Genomic DNA, 13,910 nt, shown 5'->3' on the forward strand with positions numbered 1-13,910 from the left:
ATATACAACAAAGTTGAACTCTATTTAAAAAACATTTTTTGAATTAACTTTAAAATACTAAAAAAGATCAAAGTTGTTAAGTCAGTCAGTCAGTTCAGTCGCTCAGTCGTGTCCGACTCTTTGTGACCCCATGAGTCGCAGCACGCCAGGCCTCCCTGTCCATCACCAACTCCCGGAGTTTACCCAAACCCATATCCATCGAGTCGGTGATGCCATCCAGCCATCTCACCCTCTGCCGTCCCCTTCTCCTCCTGCCCTCAATCCCTCCCAGCATCAGGGTCTTTTCCAGTGAGTCAACTCTTCGCATCAGGTGGCCAAAGGATTGGAGCTTCAGCTTCAGCATCAGGCCTTCTAATGAACACCCAGGACTGATCTCCTTTAGGATGGACTGGTTGGATCTCCTTGCAGTCCAAGGGACTCTCAAGAGTCTTCTCCAACACCACACTTCACAAGCATCAATTCTTTGGTGCTCAGCTTTCTTCACAGTCCAACTCTCACATCCATATATGACCACTGGAAAAAACATAGCCTTGACCAGATGGACCTTTGTTGGCAAAGTAATGTCTCTGCTTTTTAATATGCTGTCTAGGTTGGTCATAACTTTCCTTCCAAGGAGCAAGCGTCTTTTAATTTCATGGCTGCAATCACCATCTGCAGTGATTTTGGAGCCCAGAAAAATAAAGTCAGCCACTGTTTCCACTGTTTCCCCATCTATTTGCCATGAAGTGATGGGACCAGATGCCATGATCTTAGTTTTCTGACTGTTGAGCTTTAAGCCAACTTTCTCACTCTCCTCTTTCACTTTCATCAAGAGGCACCAGTAAATGGAGAATATGTGTGCCTGTCTGAACCTTCAAAGCAGATATCAAAAATGACATTATGTTATCCATACAGGAGTATAACTAAGGAAATTTAGCAGTTACTCATCCTAAAGAACTTGGAGAGTCCTAAAGAAATGACTTTTCCTTGAGAGATTTGTACCTAAGTTTGAAATGTTGATTTCAATGTCTAGGATAAGGGATATCTACATGAAAAGTGCATTAAAAAGAAAACTTTCTGTAGGTGGAAAAGTTTGAAGTGGGAAATGCATTCCAAGTGGTGTTTATTTTCTTGAAAGAAGGGTTGAAGTGTAAGTTATCATGGTTTCCTTTAGCACATTCAAATCCAGAGAAGCAAAAATAGGGTTAAATGATGGTCGCTACGTAAAGAGGACACTAGTGTCAAATTATAACAGATGACAATATTAGGAGATGCACAGTTAAAGATTATCAGAATAATTGGCTGGAGAATACTATCCTGTAGCAACACTGGTGTTTGATGAAGAATCAGTCTTGAAAAATAGAGTTACTTTGCAATCAATATGACTGAGGAGTCTTGGACTGAATAAATCATTTTTAATTCTATAGCTTCAAAAATGTTGTTGTAGGTATACTAAAGTTCACAGCATTGATTGTGTTGTTTGGAGACTATGTATACTTTGTTATGTCTGATCTTTTGAAACAATGTGGTTTGTGATTTGATTTTGTTGTTTTGTTTTTTTTCTTTTAGCATAAAAGGCAAGGGACTCTTGTCAGGTAATGTGGTTAAGAGGTGGAGTTAAATACAGAATTCTTTCAGAAACTAAGTAAATCACAACTGTAAGAACTTCCTTTCTAATTTCTACATTGTCATAAGGGTCAAGATTTGGTTTTGATATTTGACCTCATCCCTCTCCTTCAGACCTTGGAAGTTGTTTCTTTTTGTATAGAGTTCTGGCAAAAGCAACCGTTCCAACCAGCAGAATTTACATAAGAAATAGACATCTCTCAGTCCAGAGATAGAATACAGATGCCACATGTGAAGTCAAAGATTCCTAATAGGTTCCTGATAAAATATTTGAACCTTCTCAATCAACCCCACTGTTTTTAGAATAATCACAGTTGACCCGTAGCTGCACTTGGAAATGGCAAGAAAAGGATATGAGAGGCAGAAGTTCTGTATTTGGAGCTGGTGTTTTGGCAGGAAACAGACAGGTTGGAAAAAAAAAAAAAAAGAAACAGACAGGTTGGGACCTCGGAACCTTTGCTGCAGTGCTTGCGACTGGACAAGTGAATCCTCAGACAGCAAAATACAGAGAAACTACTACAGACAAACTCGACTTTGAAGGCCTGCCGCGGGCTCAGGGGCACTGCCTGCAGCAATCCTGGGAGCCGGGGCACGGTGGCGTAAGTCCAGTGAAAGGAAGCCAGTCCTCAGGGAGGGAACACAGCCCCACCACCAGCAGGAAATTGGATTTAAGATTTACTGAGCATGGCCTTGCCCCCCAGAGCAAAACCTTGTTTTTCCTACAGCCAGTCCCTCCCAGCAGGAGGCTTCCACAAGCCTCTTATCCTCATCAATCAGAGGGCAGACAGAAAGAAAATCACAATTACAGAAAACTAACCAAACTGATCATGTGGATGACAACCTCGTCTAACTCAGTGAAACTATGAGCCAGGCCCTGTAGGGCCACCCAAGATGGACGGGTCATGGTGGAGAGTTCTGACAAAATGTGCTCCACTGGAGAAGGGTGTGGCAATGTACTTCAGCATTCTTGTCTTTAGAACCCAATTAGTAGTATAAAAAGGCAAGAAGATAGGACACTGAAAGATGAACTCCCCAGGTCGGTGGGTGCCCAATATGCTACTGGAGATCAGTGGAGAAATAACTCCAGAAGGAATGAAGAGGCTGAGCCAAAGCAGAAACAACACCCAGTTGTGGGTGGGACTGGTGGTGAAAGTAAAGTCAGTCCAATGCTGTAAGAGCAATATTGCATAGGAACCTGGAATGTTAGGTCCATGAATCAAGGCAAATTGGAAGTGGTCAAACAGGAGATGGCAAGAGTGAACACTGAAATTTTAGGAATCAGTGAACTAAAGTGAACCGGAATGGGCAAATTTCATTCAGATAACCATAACATCTACTACTGTGGGCAAGAATCCCTTAGAAAAAAGCATCAATTCTTCAGCACTCAGCTTTCTCTATGGTCTAACTCTCACATCCATACATGACTACTGGAAAAACCATAGCTTTCACTAGACAGACCTTTGTCAGCAAAGTAATGTCTCTGATCTTTAATAAGCTGTCTAGGTTGGTCATAGCTTTTCTTGCAAGGAGCGTCTTTTAATTTCATGGCTGCAGTCACCATCTGCAGTGATTTTGGAGCTCCCAGAAATAGTCTCTCATTGTTTCCATTGTTTATCCATCTATTTGCTATTAAGCGATTTCATAGCATTATTTACAAAATGTGGGGCAAGAGAGTCTGAACATGCCATCTTGGCTAATTTCCCTTCTCTCCACACCACCCCATCCTCACCCTATCTAAGGAACCCCGGGGGAGTGAGCAAGGGCATTTGTGCTCTGTTTGTTTCTCTCTTGCTGCAGCATGGGTCTTGATAAAGCCTTGTGTAAATCTCTCATCTAGCCTTGTCAATTTCTATTGATTAAAGAGTCCAAGAACTCTAGTTGGTAGCAAATTTATAGCTTATTATTTCTGATGCAGATTTATTCTACCTGGTCATTTTATTTAAAACAAGCAAAACTAATCCTTTATCCTATTTAATATATGCCAATTTTATAACTTCTTCAGGTTTAGAAGTTTGCCTTTCAAAACGGTGCTCAGTCACGTGTCTGTGCAGGGGAAGAACTGTTTCTCTGGGTACTAACAGGTGAGGAGGGGCCGTGACATTCACATGCACACGTCTTCCCGTGCCAGGGAGCTCTCATTGCCATTCAGTGGACACAGGTCTTCTGCCAAAAGACATCAGGAAGATGTCACTCTTTTTAAGCACAAGAATTGTCCAATGAGTAAGGCGCTCCAAGGAAATAATCAATGTCTTTGTCTTTCTCTGTCTCACTTTTAAACAATCTTTTTTCTGAGTCAGTGCCCCATTCTCCTTTTTGCTTGTTCTTAAATTGCTTTTAAATTTGTACCCTTTTCTGAGCCACTATCTCTTTTCTCCTGTTAACCAAATTTACAGCCTTCCTTTCCCAAGGATAATCAACATTGTCAGACCTCTGTTTATCTTTCCAGATTTTTTTTTCTTTCAATATGTATATTTATCTATCATCTATCTGTATATGTGTAATAAAAACAGGTACATAATATAAAAATATATTTGTATCCATTTATGTGTCTGTATTATTTTTCAAATTGCATGTATCATTCCAAAACTTTCTTTTCATTTACAAATATGCCATGGAGATCATTTCTTGCTGTTCATATAGTACTTTTTAATCACGGTATAATATTCCATAACATGGAATTAATAATCCTTATATTGCTGATAAAGTTATTTGCAGTTACCTATTAATATTCACAAGCCTGTCATGAGCATTTTTGTAGATGGTTATTGTGTACCTAGGTATCTATTTCTGTAGAAAGAGGATTCATGATTGAACTGCTGAGTTAAAGGATGTAAGCAATAGTCACTGCCAAATTATATTTTAAAAGGCTACATAAAAATTTGCCTCTACCAGAGTGTATAAAATCACATGTCTTTTCACATTCTCACCAACCTTGAATGTGATTGATATATTTTTCTTTTAAATTTCTACCAGATTTATGGGTGGAAACATTTTTTTTTTTTAATGTTTCAGGTGACCATGGGAGTTGAAAACACTTGTATCAGATTCTTAGGCATTTGTGATCCCTCTTTTTAATTTGCCTGCTCATAGTCTTTGACCATTTTGTCTTACTAATTTAGACACTTTATTGAATTGCTGTAAATGAAAGTCATATGAAAGAAATCACACCCAAGTAATTGTGATTGGATCCACAGCAGGAATCATCTCAACGTGAAACAGTATCATATATGCAGATGATACCACTCTAATGGCAGAAAGTAAAGAGGAACTAAAGAGCCTTTTGATGATGTTGAAAGAGGAGAGTAAAAAAGCTGGCTTGAAAATCAGTATTAAAAAAAGCAAATGAAAATCATGGTATCTGGTTCCAGCACTTCAGGCAAACAGAAGAGGAGAAAGTAGAAGCATGACAGATCTTGTTTTCTTGGGCTCTAAAATCACTGTACATGGTGATTGCAGCCATGAAATTAAAAATCTATTGTTCCTTGGAAGGAAAGTTATGACAAACACAGACAGCATATTAAAAAGCAGAGACATCACTTTGCCATCAAAGGTCCGTCTAGTCAAAGGTATGGTTTTTCCAGTAGTCATGTATGGATGTGAGAGTTGGGCTATATAGAAGGCTGAGCTCCCAAGAATTGAAGCTTTCAAACTGTGGTGCTGGACAAGACTCTTGAGAGTCCCTTGGACTGCAAGTAGATCAGATCAGTCAATCCTAAGGGAAATCCACCGTGAATATTGATTTCAAGGACTGATGCTGGAGCTAAAGCTCTTATACTTTGCTCACCTGATGCAAAGAGTTGACTCATGGGAAAGACCCTGATCTCAGGAAAGACTGAAGACAAAGAAGAAGGGGGTGACGAGGATGAGATGATTGATAGCGTGCCCTCCTCAGTGGGCATGAGTTTGAGCAAACTCCAGGAGGCAGTGGACGACAGAGGAGCTTGATGCTTTGCAGTCCCTGGGGTCACAGATTCGGGCAAAATTAGTGACTGAACAACAGTGACAATGACAAGTGTTTAACCCCTAAATAAGAAGCCTTGTGCTATTGGGTAAGACACCAGTTGACATCCTTTCCTGCACTTATGACTATGTTTGCTTGCAATATTCTGAGAATATTCGGGTAATCATTAGGGGCAAAGTTTAGTACTACTAGAAATTGAAACATATTTTTGTTTCTCATTTTATTCAAATATTTACCCTGTTTGGAATTGATCTAACAAAAGTATTTCTATTTTTTAAGTAGAAGTACAAAGTTGAGAGGGGAAGAAAATAAAATTATAAAAAAATTGTGTAATAAAATATGAATATATTGCAGAATCCAGTTAGTAATTATTACAAACATTCAATCAAAATGAAATTATTGTATTCAGTAGAACTCTTTTTTAAGAGATAATAGTTAAATTATCAGGTGAGAATATTTTTTAATTATTTTTTTTGAGAACTTTAAGCTCTGACAATGAAGATTGAGAAATGGCTCTAATAGTTAATGAATTCTCACAAGAGCCAACAGAGTGTCTTTTATAAAATGATTGCATTTGTATCTATAAATCTTGAGCTAAATTATAACTATCATTTCTCTTAATCCTCATCCAAGAATAGAATTAAATTGCCCTATGTTTTTTATTGTGAGTGCAAAATACACACTTATTTTCCTCCACATCTTGCAGAGGGGTAGAGGTCAATGGGAAAAGAAAAGAATGCAAAACAAAACATGTATTCAGAGATATTTGAATAAACTCACTTGTATCTGTGTCTATTTCTGCCACATTTGAATTGAAATTTCACAGTATAGAAATGTAAATCCCTAGTTAATTATGGAAATAAGTCATCATGTTCAGGTATGCTATATTTTCAGATTGTTTTGAAGATTGCACTTACTGGCAAAGATAAAGAGTGAATAATAGAAGTATTGTCTGCTTACTGTCAAAATGTGTATTTTAGTAGAAGTAACCAGTTGAAAACAATCAATGCAATGCTGGGAGCAGCTGCAGTGTGCCTTTATGGAACACGATAAATTCAAATTAATTAATCCAAAATGAATTACAAATTATTTTCGTAAACTACACATTGATCCTTAAGGGTTATTTAAACAGTTGAACTTGATGTCGTTTGCCCCATCTGCCACAACAGATGCTTTATTCCAATATGAATATTAAATGAATTTTGAAGGCAATTTCCATAATTATAAGAAACATTTACAAAATGGAGAAAAGACAACAGTTTCTCTGATGACTGGGAACACTTTTCTGTAAATTTTATCATGAAAGGTATTAAAAATAAAAGCATAACACAAACCTAAGTTTAACTTTAGAACATAAGGACTTTAAGAACTCCTCACAAAGACAATTTTCAGTGTCAGCTTTTCCTGATAGTTTATTTAAGAACTTTAAAGATTAGCTGTTTTTAAAAGATTTGGTTGAATTTACTATCCTCTTTCTAAATGACACATTTCGATTTTATTTGCCATGAGTTACTTTTAGACTCATGTCTTTCTTTTGATTTTGGACTATTGGAGACAATCGTATTTGCCATGTATAGTAACCTTCTATTTTCAATGAGAGAAATTTTTAAAATCTCATATTATCATAAGTGGTTCCAGGCATTTAAGAGAGATTTAAGACACTGCGTGAACAAGGTCTCTAGAATAAAGAATATAAAATGAATGCATTGAAGAAATACTCATAAACAATGATTTGCTTGTAAGAATAGATTACTAAGAACCAAGAAGCAAATATGAAACAGGTAAAAGCAACAATGTATACAATGATATTCATTGCAAAATTGTTTGTGATTTGACAATGAGCTGTTTTGCACTGCTGAGAGAAATAGTAGACATAACATGGTAGATCAGAGCTAGGAAGTATTATACAACAGTTAGAAGCAACAGAATATATGCAAGGTAGCAACAGAGATACATCTTTAAAATACAGTATCTAGTGATCAGTGTAGAGAACAGAAAGTCAGTTTTAATTGATATATTTTTATCTTCATTGCAGTGATATATTGTTGCTTCTATGCATTCTTGATATTTTTGGAAGCCTGACAATTTTAATCTTATACAGATTTTATGGGATACAGTCAAGACACTTGATCACATTGCTTGTTGCTTTTAAAATTTCTCAGCACCAAAAGCACACATAGCCTAGAGTTAATTATTTCCAGGTGGAAGTATGGTAGATAATCTGCCTGCTAATGTGGGAGATACAAGTGACTCAGGTTTAAAACCTGGTCAGGAAGATCCTCTGGAGTAGAAAATGGCAACCAGCTCCAGTATTCTTGCCTGGAAAATTCCACAGGCAGAAGAGCCTGGCAGGCTACAGTCCATGGGATCACAAAGAGCTGGACTCATTACTGAGCACATCAAACATTATGAGGTTTTAGTCTTCCTTAAAAATGCATTATGCTTAATTGGAGGAAAATTGCTTTACAATATTGTGTTGGTTTCTGCCATATATCTACACGAAGCAGCCTTAGGAATACATATGCCCCCTCCCTCTTGAACCTCCCTTCCACGTCCCACTGTGCACCACCCCTTTAAGTTGTCACAAAGCACTAGGTTTGAGCTCCCTACATCGTACAAGTTCCCACTAGCTATCTAATTTTACAAATGTATATGTTGCCAGGAAGATCCGCTGGAGGAGGGCAGGACAGCCCACTCCAGTGTTCTTGCCTGGAGAAACCCATGGACAGAGGAGCCCGGTGGGCGACAGTCCGTGGGGTCGCAGAGAGTCAGACAGACTGAAGCGGCTCAGCACGCACTCGATGCACCCCTGCATCAGTGCTGCTCTCTCAGCGCACCCCCCCCCCGCCCCCATCCTGTGAGCACAAGTGTCTGTGTTTGCAGCTCCGTAGGTGCCCCACAGGTGGTGTTAAGCTTGATCAGTACCATCTTTCTAGACGTCAAACATATGCATTCATTTAGATAGTTGCTTTTCTGACTTACTTCACTATGTATACTCAGCTCTAGGCCCATCCACCTTACTAGAACTGCGTCAAACCATTCCTTTTCATGGCTGAGTATTATTCCACCATGCATATGTGCTAACAGCACAGCTCCTTTATCCATTCATCTGTCAACGAGGGGTTTCCATGTCCTAGCTATTGTAAATAGAACACTGCGGTACACGTATCTTTGTCACTTATAGTTTCCTCAGGGAACATGCCCAGTAGTGGGATGATTGGGTCATATGCTTGATTTATTCCTAGTTTTTTTTAGGGAATCTCCATACTTTTATCCATAATGGCTGTTTCAATTTACATTCCCATCAACAGTGCAAGGGGTTCCCCCCTTTTCCACACTCTTTCCAACACTTGTTGTTTGTGGATGTTCTTGATATTGGCTCTTCTGTGTGGTGTGCGATGATACCTCATTATAGTTTTCATTTGCAGCTCTCAATAATGAGCAATGGATGCTTTTGAACTATAATGTTGGAGAAGACTCTTGACAGTCCCTTGGACAGCAAAGGAGACCAAACCAGTCCATCCTGAAGGAAATCAGTCCTGAATATTCATTGGAAGGATTGATGCTGAAGCTGAAACTCTAATACTTTGGCCACCTGATGTGAAGAGCTGACTCTTTGGAAAAGACCCTGATGCTGGGAAGGATTGAGGGCAGGAGGAGAAGGGGTCGAGGAGGAGATGAGGATGAGAGATTGGATGGTGTCACCAAATCAATGGACATGAGTTTGAGTAAGCTCTGGGAGTTGGTGATGGACAGGAAATCTTGGGGTGTTGCAGTCCATGGGATTGCAAAGAGTCAGACACGACTGAGCGACTGACTGAACTGAATAATGAGCAATGCTGAGCACCTTTTCATATGTTTTTTAGCCATTTGTATGTCTTCTTTGGGGAAATGTCTGTTTAGGTCTCTGCCCACGTTTTGATTGGGTTATTTGTTTTTCTGGTACTCACCTGGACAAGCTGCTTATATATTTTGGAGATTAATCCTTTGACAGTGGTTTTGGTTGCTATTATTTTCTTCCATTCTGAGGATTGTCTTTTCACTTTGTTTATAGTTTCTTTTGCTATGCAAAAGTTTTTTAAGTTTAAGTAGGTCCCATTTGTTTTATAATTTCTATCTTATATTTAGTTCATTGGGCTTCCCTGGTAGCTCAGACGGTAAAACATCCAGCTGCAATGTAAGAAACCTGGATTTGATGCTGGGTCAGTAAGATCCCTGGAGAAGGGAATGGCTACCCACTCCAGTATTCTTGCCTTGAAGATTTCGTGGACAGAGAAGCCCGGCAGACTGTGGTCCATGGTGTCTCAAAAAGTAGGACACGTTGAGTAGCTGAGCGCAGGACAGCACATATGCTCTGAAGGACCAAATACAAACCACGTTGTACGCTGTCATGAAGAAGAATGACCGCCAAACACCGGTGTGCTGCATATACATGGCGCTCAGGTCCAGCAGTTTGACGACCTGTTCTTTTACTATCCCTTCTTCACTTAGAGCTCTTGTGAAACTCGTAACTTATGAAAGGATTAAGCAGAGGGAGTCACAGTTGTTCAGTAATTTAAACTTTCCAAATGAAACAAATCAAAGAAGACACTGCTACTCTGCTGAGTCTTGTTACATCTGTTTCATGATTACAACTTCGAAGATGGCCTCTTTTAGGGAATGCGCCACTTGATACTCACTATATCTGACTTTAAAGTTAGCCTTTGCCTGAATAAGACCCAATCAAAACATCACACCACTCTTTGAAACACACACACACACACACACACACACACACACACACACACACATATACACTTTTAAATTTATAGAAAAATAGACTAAAATAGCATGGCAAATTGTAGATATTAATCACATTTAAATGTATAAACAAGAGCAAGATAACAGAAATAGATTTTATTGTGATGTATGTGGATATCTAATCCACGCTAGAAAAAAATTCAAGTATAAAACTATTTTCCTTAAAGATTCCTATGCCATATAAAAACGCAGAGTCATTCTGATACTCTCTCCACTAAATGTTTTTAGCTGAATGTTTATGATGTACAAACAATACCCTTTGAGACCTTGACTTGAATGGGCAAACATAAAATGTACTGAAAATAGCTCAGTATGACTCAGTTCTTCTTTGGAAAAGACATTCAATTGACTTCTTGGCTATTATCAAGATGAATACTTCAGCTTTGAGCGTCTCTCCCAAGTTTAGATTTTAGTAAATGTAAGGCCGTTCATTTTTTGAACATTTAACTGAAGCAAGTTAAAGGCTGTGCTATTCAGATTAACGATATGTATTACCTGTAAACTGAAATGTCATGCGGCAATTAAAGTGAAAAGAAACATTTTATGTGTTGGCAATCTATTTCTAGTCCTGCGTTAGCTATCTGACTTTTCTACGGAACTGCAAAGAGCAAGATAGAGCATATTTACGTGCAAAGAATATTGATGTTGTATTATAAATGTTGCAAAATACATTTGAAAGTATATCCCAGTCCATAAAAGTGTTATCTATCAATGACTTTTATAATACATGTTTTAAAAATTTTTAATAGACTTTAATTCCATGGCATTTCTTGGCAAATAGTGAAATGAATAGTGACTATTTAAGTGAGACTTCACCTACTCAGCATCCAAAAGAGATTTCTAAGATCAATATTTTTAAAGTACTAAAAATATGCTATAAGAATTGTTAAATGGAAGAACTTAGCAGAGATATGGGTTTTAAAGACTAACCTGTGGGACATTTAGTGCTGTTTCCCTATGTCATCTCCTTTAATCCTTACAATTTGGGTAGGAAACAGAGGAAACAGTGGCTGACTTTATTTTTCTGGGCTCCAAAATTACTGCAGATGGTGGTTGCAGCCATGAAATTAAAAGACGCTTACTCCTTGGAAGAAAAGCTACGACCAACCTAGACAGCATATTAAAAGGCAGAGACATTACTTTGCCAGCAAAGGTCCGTCTAGCCAAGGCTATGGTTTTTCCAGTGGTCATGTCTGGATGTGAGAGTTGGACTATAAAGAAAGCTGAGTGCCAAAGAATTGATGTTTTTGAACTGTGGTGTTGGAGAAGACTCTTGAGAGTCCCTTGGACTGCAAGGAGATCCAACCAGTCCATCCTAAAGGAGATCAGTCCTGGGTGTTCCTTGGAAGGACTGATGCTGAAGCTGAAACTCTTAATACTTTGGCCACCTGATGCGAAGAGCTGACTCATTGGAAAAGACCCTGATGCTGGGAGGGATTGGGGGCAGGAGGAGAAGGGGACGACAGAGGATGAGATGGCTGGATGGCATCACTGACTCAATGGGCACGGGTTTGAGTAAACTCCGGGAGTTGGTGATGGACAGGGAGGCCTGGTGTGCTGCGATTCATGGGGTCGCAAAGAGTCAGACACGACTGAGCGACTGAACTAGGTGTTCTAGCCCCAACGTTACTTCTGAGGAACACGAGGATCTTAAATCTTCAGTCATCTTCCCAGAGTCATAAAAACCCCCAAGATGTTGACAGGATTCAGTACCCCATGTTACTTCATTGGACCATGTCAACTCTATTACATGGAGCCTTACATAGTGTTGAAAAGAAATATTTAATTTAAAAATGTATTGAAACATAGTTGACTTAGCAAGTTGTGTTAATGTCTACTATACAGCAAAATGCACATTCTTTTTCATCTTCTTGTCCATTATGATTTATCGGAGGACATTGAATGCAGTTCCCTATGCTGCACGTAGGATCTTGCTGTTTATCACTCCTGTATATAGTAGTTTGCACCTGCTATTCCCAAGATCCAAATCCTTTTCTCCACCCTGCCCTACCTCCTTGGCAACCACATGGGCATTCTCTATGTTTGTGAGTATCTTTCTATTTCATAGATACATTCATCTATTTCATATCTTGGTTCTGCATATAAATGACATCATACGGTATTTTTCTTTTTCTTTCTGTATGTTTATTGTGTTTAATTAATATTGCACTTTTCTCATTACACCTTAAATAATTTTTGTCATCAATAAAATGTTTGGAAATGGGACTGAATGAGAATCTTCTGGTCAATTCTTCAAAAGAAAGTTGTCCTATTCATAGGTATTTCAGTTTATATTAGTGGAGCTTACAGAGACTAGGAATTCTGCAGGAATCTATTTCAGACATCACTCTGTGAACTGTAAACATACTCCAAGTGCTTCCTCTGACAAAGACAAACCCGCACACTTCTATTCTTAGAGTAGCCAGATTAAGATGGAAAACTAGTTCCTGGCAAGATCAGTTCAGTTCAGTCATTCAGTCGTGTCCGACTCTTTGCGACCCCATGAATCGCAGCACGCCAAGCCTCCCTGTCCATCACCAACTCCCAGAGTTTAATCAAACTCATGCCCATCGAGTCGGTGATGCCATCCAGCCATCTCATCCTCTGTCGTCCCCTTCTCCTCCTGCCCCCAATCCCTCCCAGCATCAGGGTCTTTTCCAATGAGTCAACTCTTCGCATGAGGTGGCCAAAGGATTGGAGTTTCAGCTTCAGCATCAGTCCTTCCAATGAACACCCAGGACTGATTTCCTCTAGGATGGACTGGTTGGATCTCCTTGCAGTCCAAGGGACTCTCAAGAGTCTTCTCCAACACCACAGTTCAAAATCATCAATTCTTCGGTGCTCAGCTTTCTTCAGAGTCCAACTCTCACATCCATACATGACCACTGGAAAAACCATAGCCTTGGCTAGACGGACCTTTGCTGGCAAAGTAATGTCTCTGCCTTTTAATATGCTGTCTAGGTTGGTCATAGCTTTTCTTCCAAGGAGTAAGCGTCTTTTAATTTCATGGCTGCAACCACCATCTGCAGTGATTTTGGAGCCCAGAAAAATAAAGTCAGCCACTGTTTCCACTGTTTCCCATCCAAACTGTAAGGATTAAAGGAGATGACATAGGGAAGCAGCACTAAATGTCCCACAGGTTAGTCTTTAAAAAAAATACTATAATCTCCAGGTCCAGCCATATTTTATGGATGAGTAGTATTCCATTACATATTTGTACCAAGTTTAGTTTTTATGGCAATCAGTGGCCAGATTTCTTTCATATATTACCAGATCCCTTTTTCCTTTAACTTTCTCTGGAAATATGTTTTATGAACACTGTTTCTTTGTTCAGAACTTCATTTTGATTGTTTGGTCCACCAAGAAAATTCCACAGGATTTTTTTCTTTTTTTAATAGTTTAGTGTTTTTTTTTTTTTTTCAAAGCCAAGAGTTCACAGCAAATTTGAGGGGACAGTAAAGCAACTTTCCACTGAATCCTTTTCCCCACACATGCATATCTTCCCCCATTTCTAATATGTCCACTAGAGTGCTTCATTTATTAC

This window comes from Dama dama, chromosome 21 (genome assembly GCF_033118175.1).
Source record: "Dama dama isolate Ldn47 chromosome 21, ASM3311817v1, whole genome shotgun sequence".
In the NCBI taxonomy this organism is placed as follows: domain Eukaryota; kingdom Metazoa; phylum Chordata; class Mammalia; order Artiodactyla; family Cervidae; genus Dama; species Dama dama.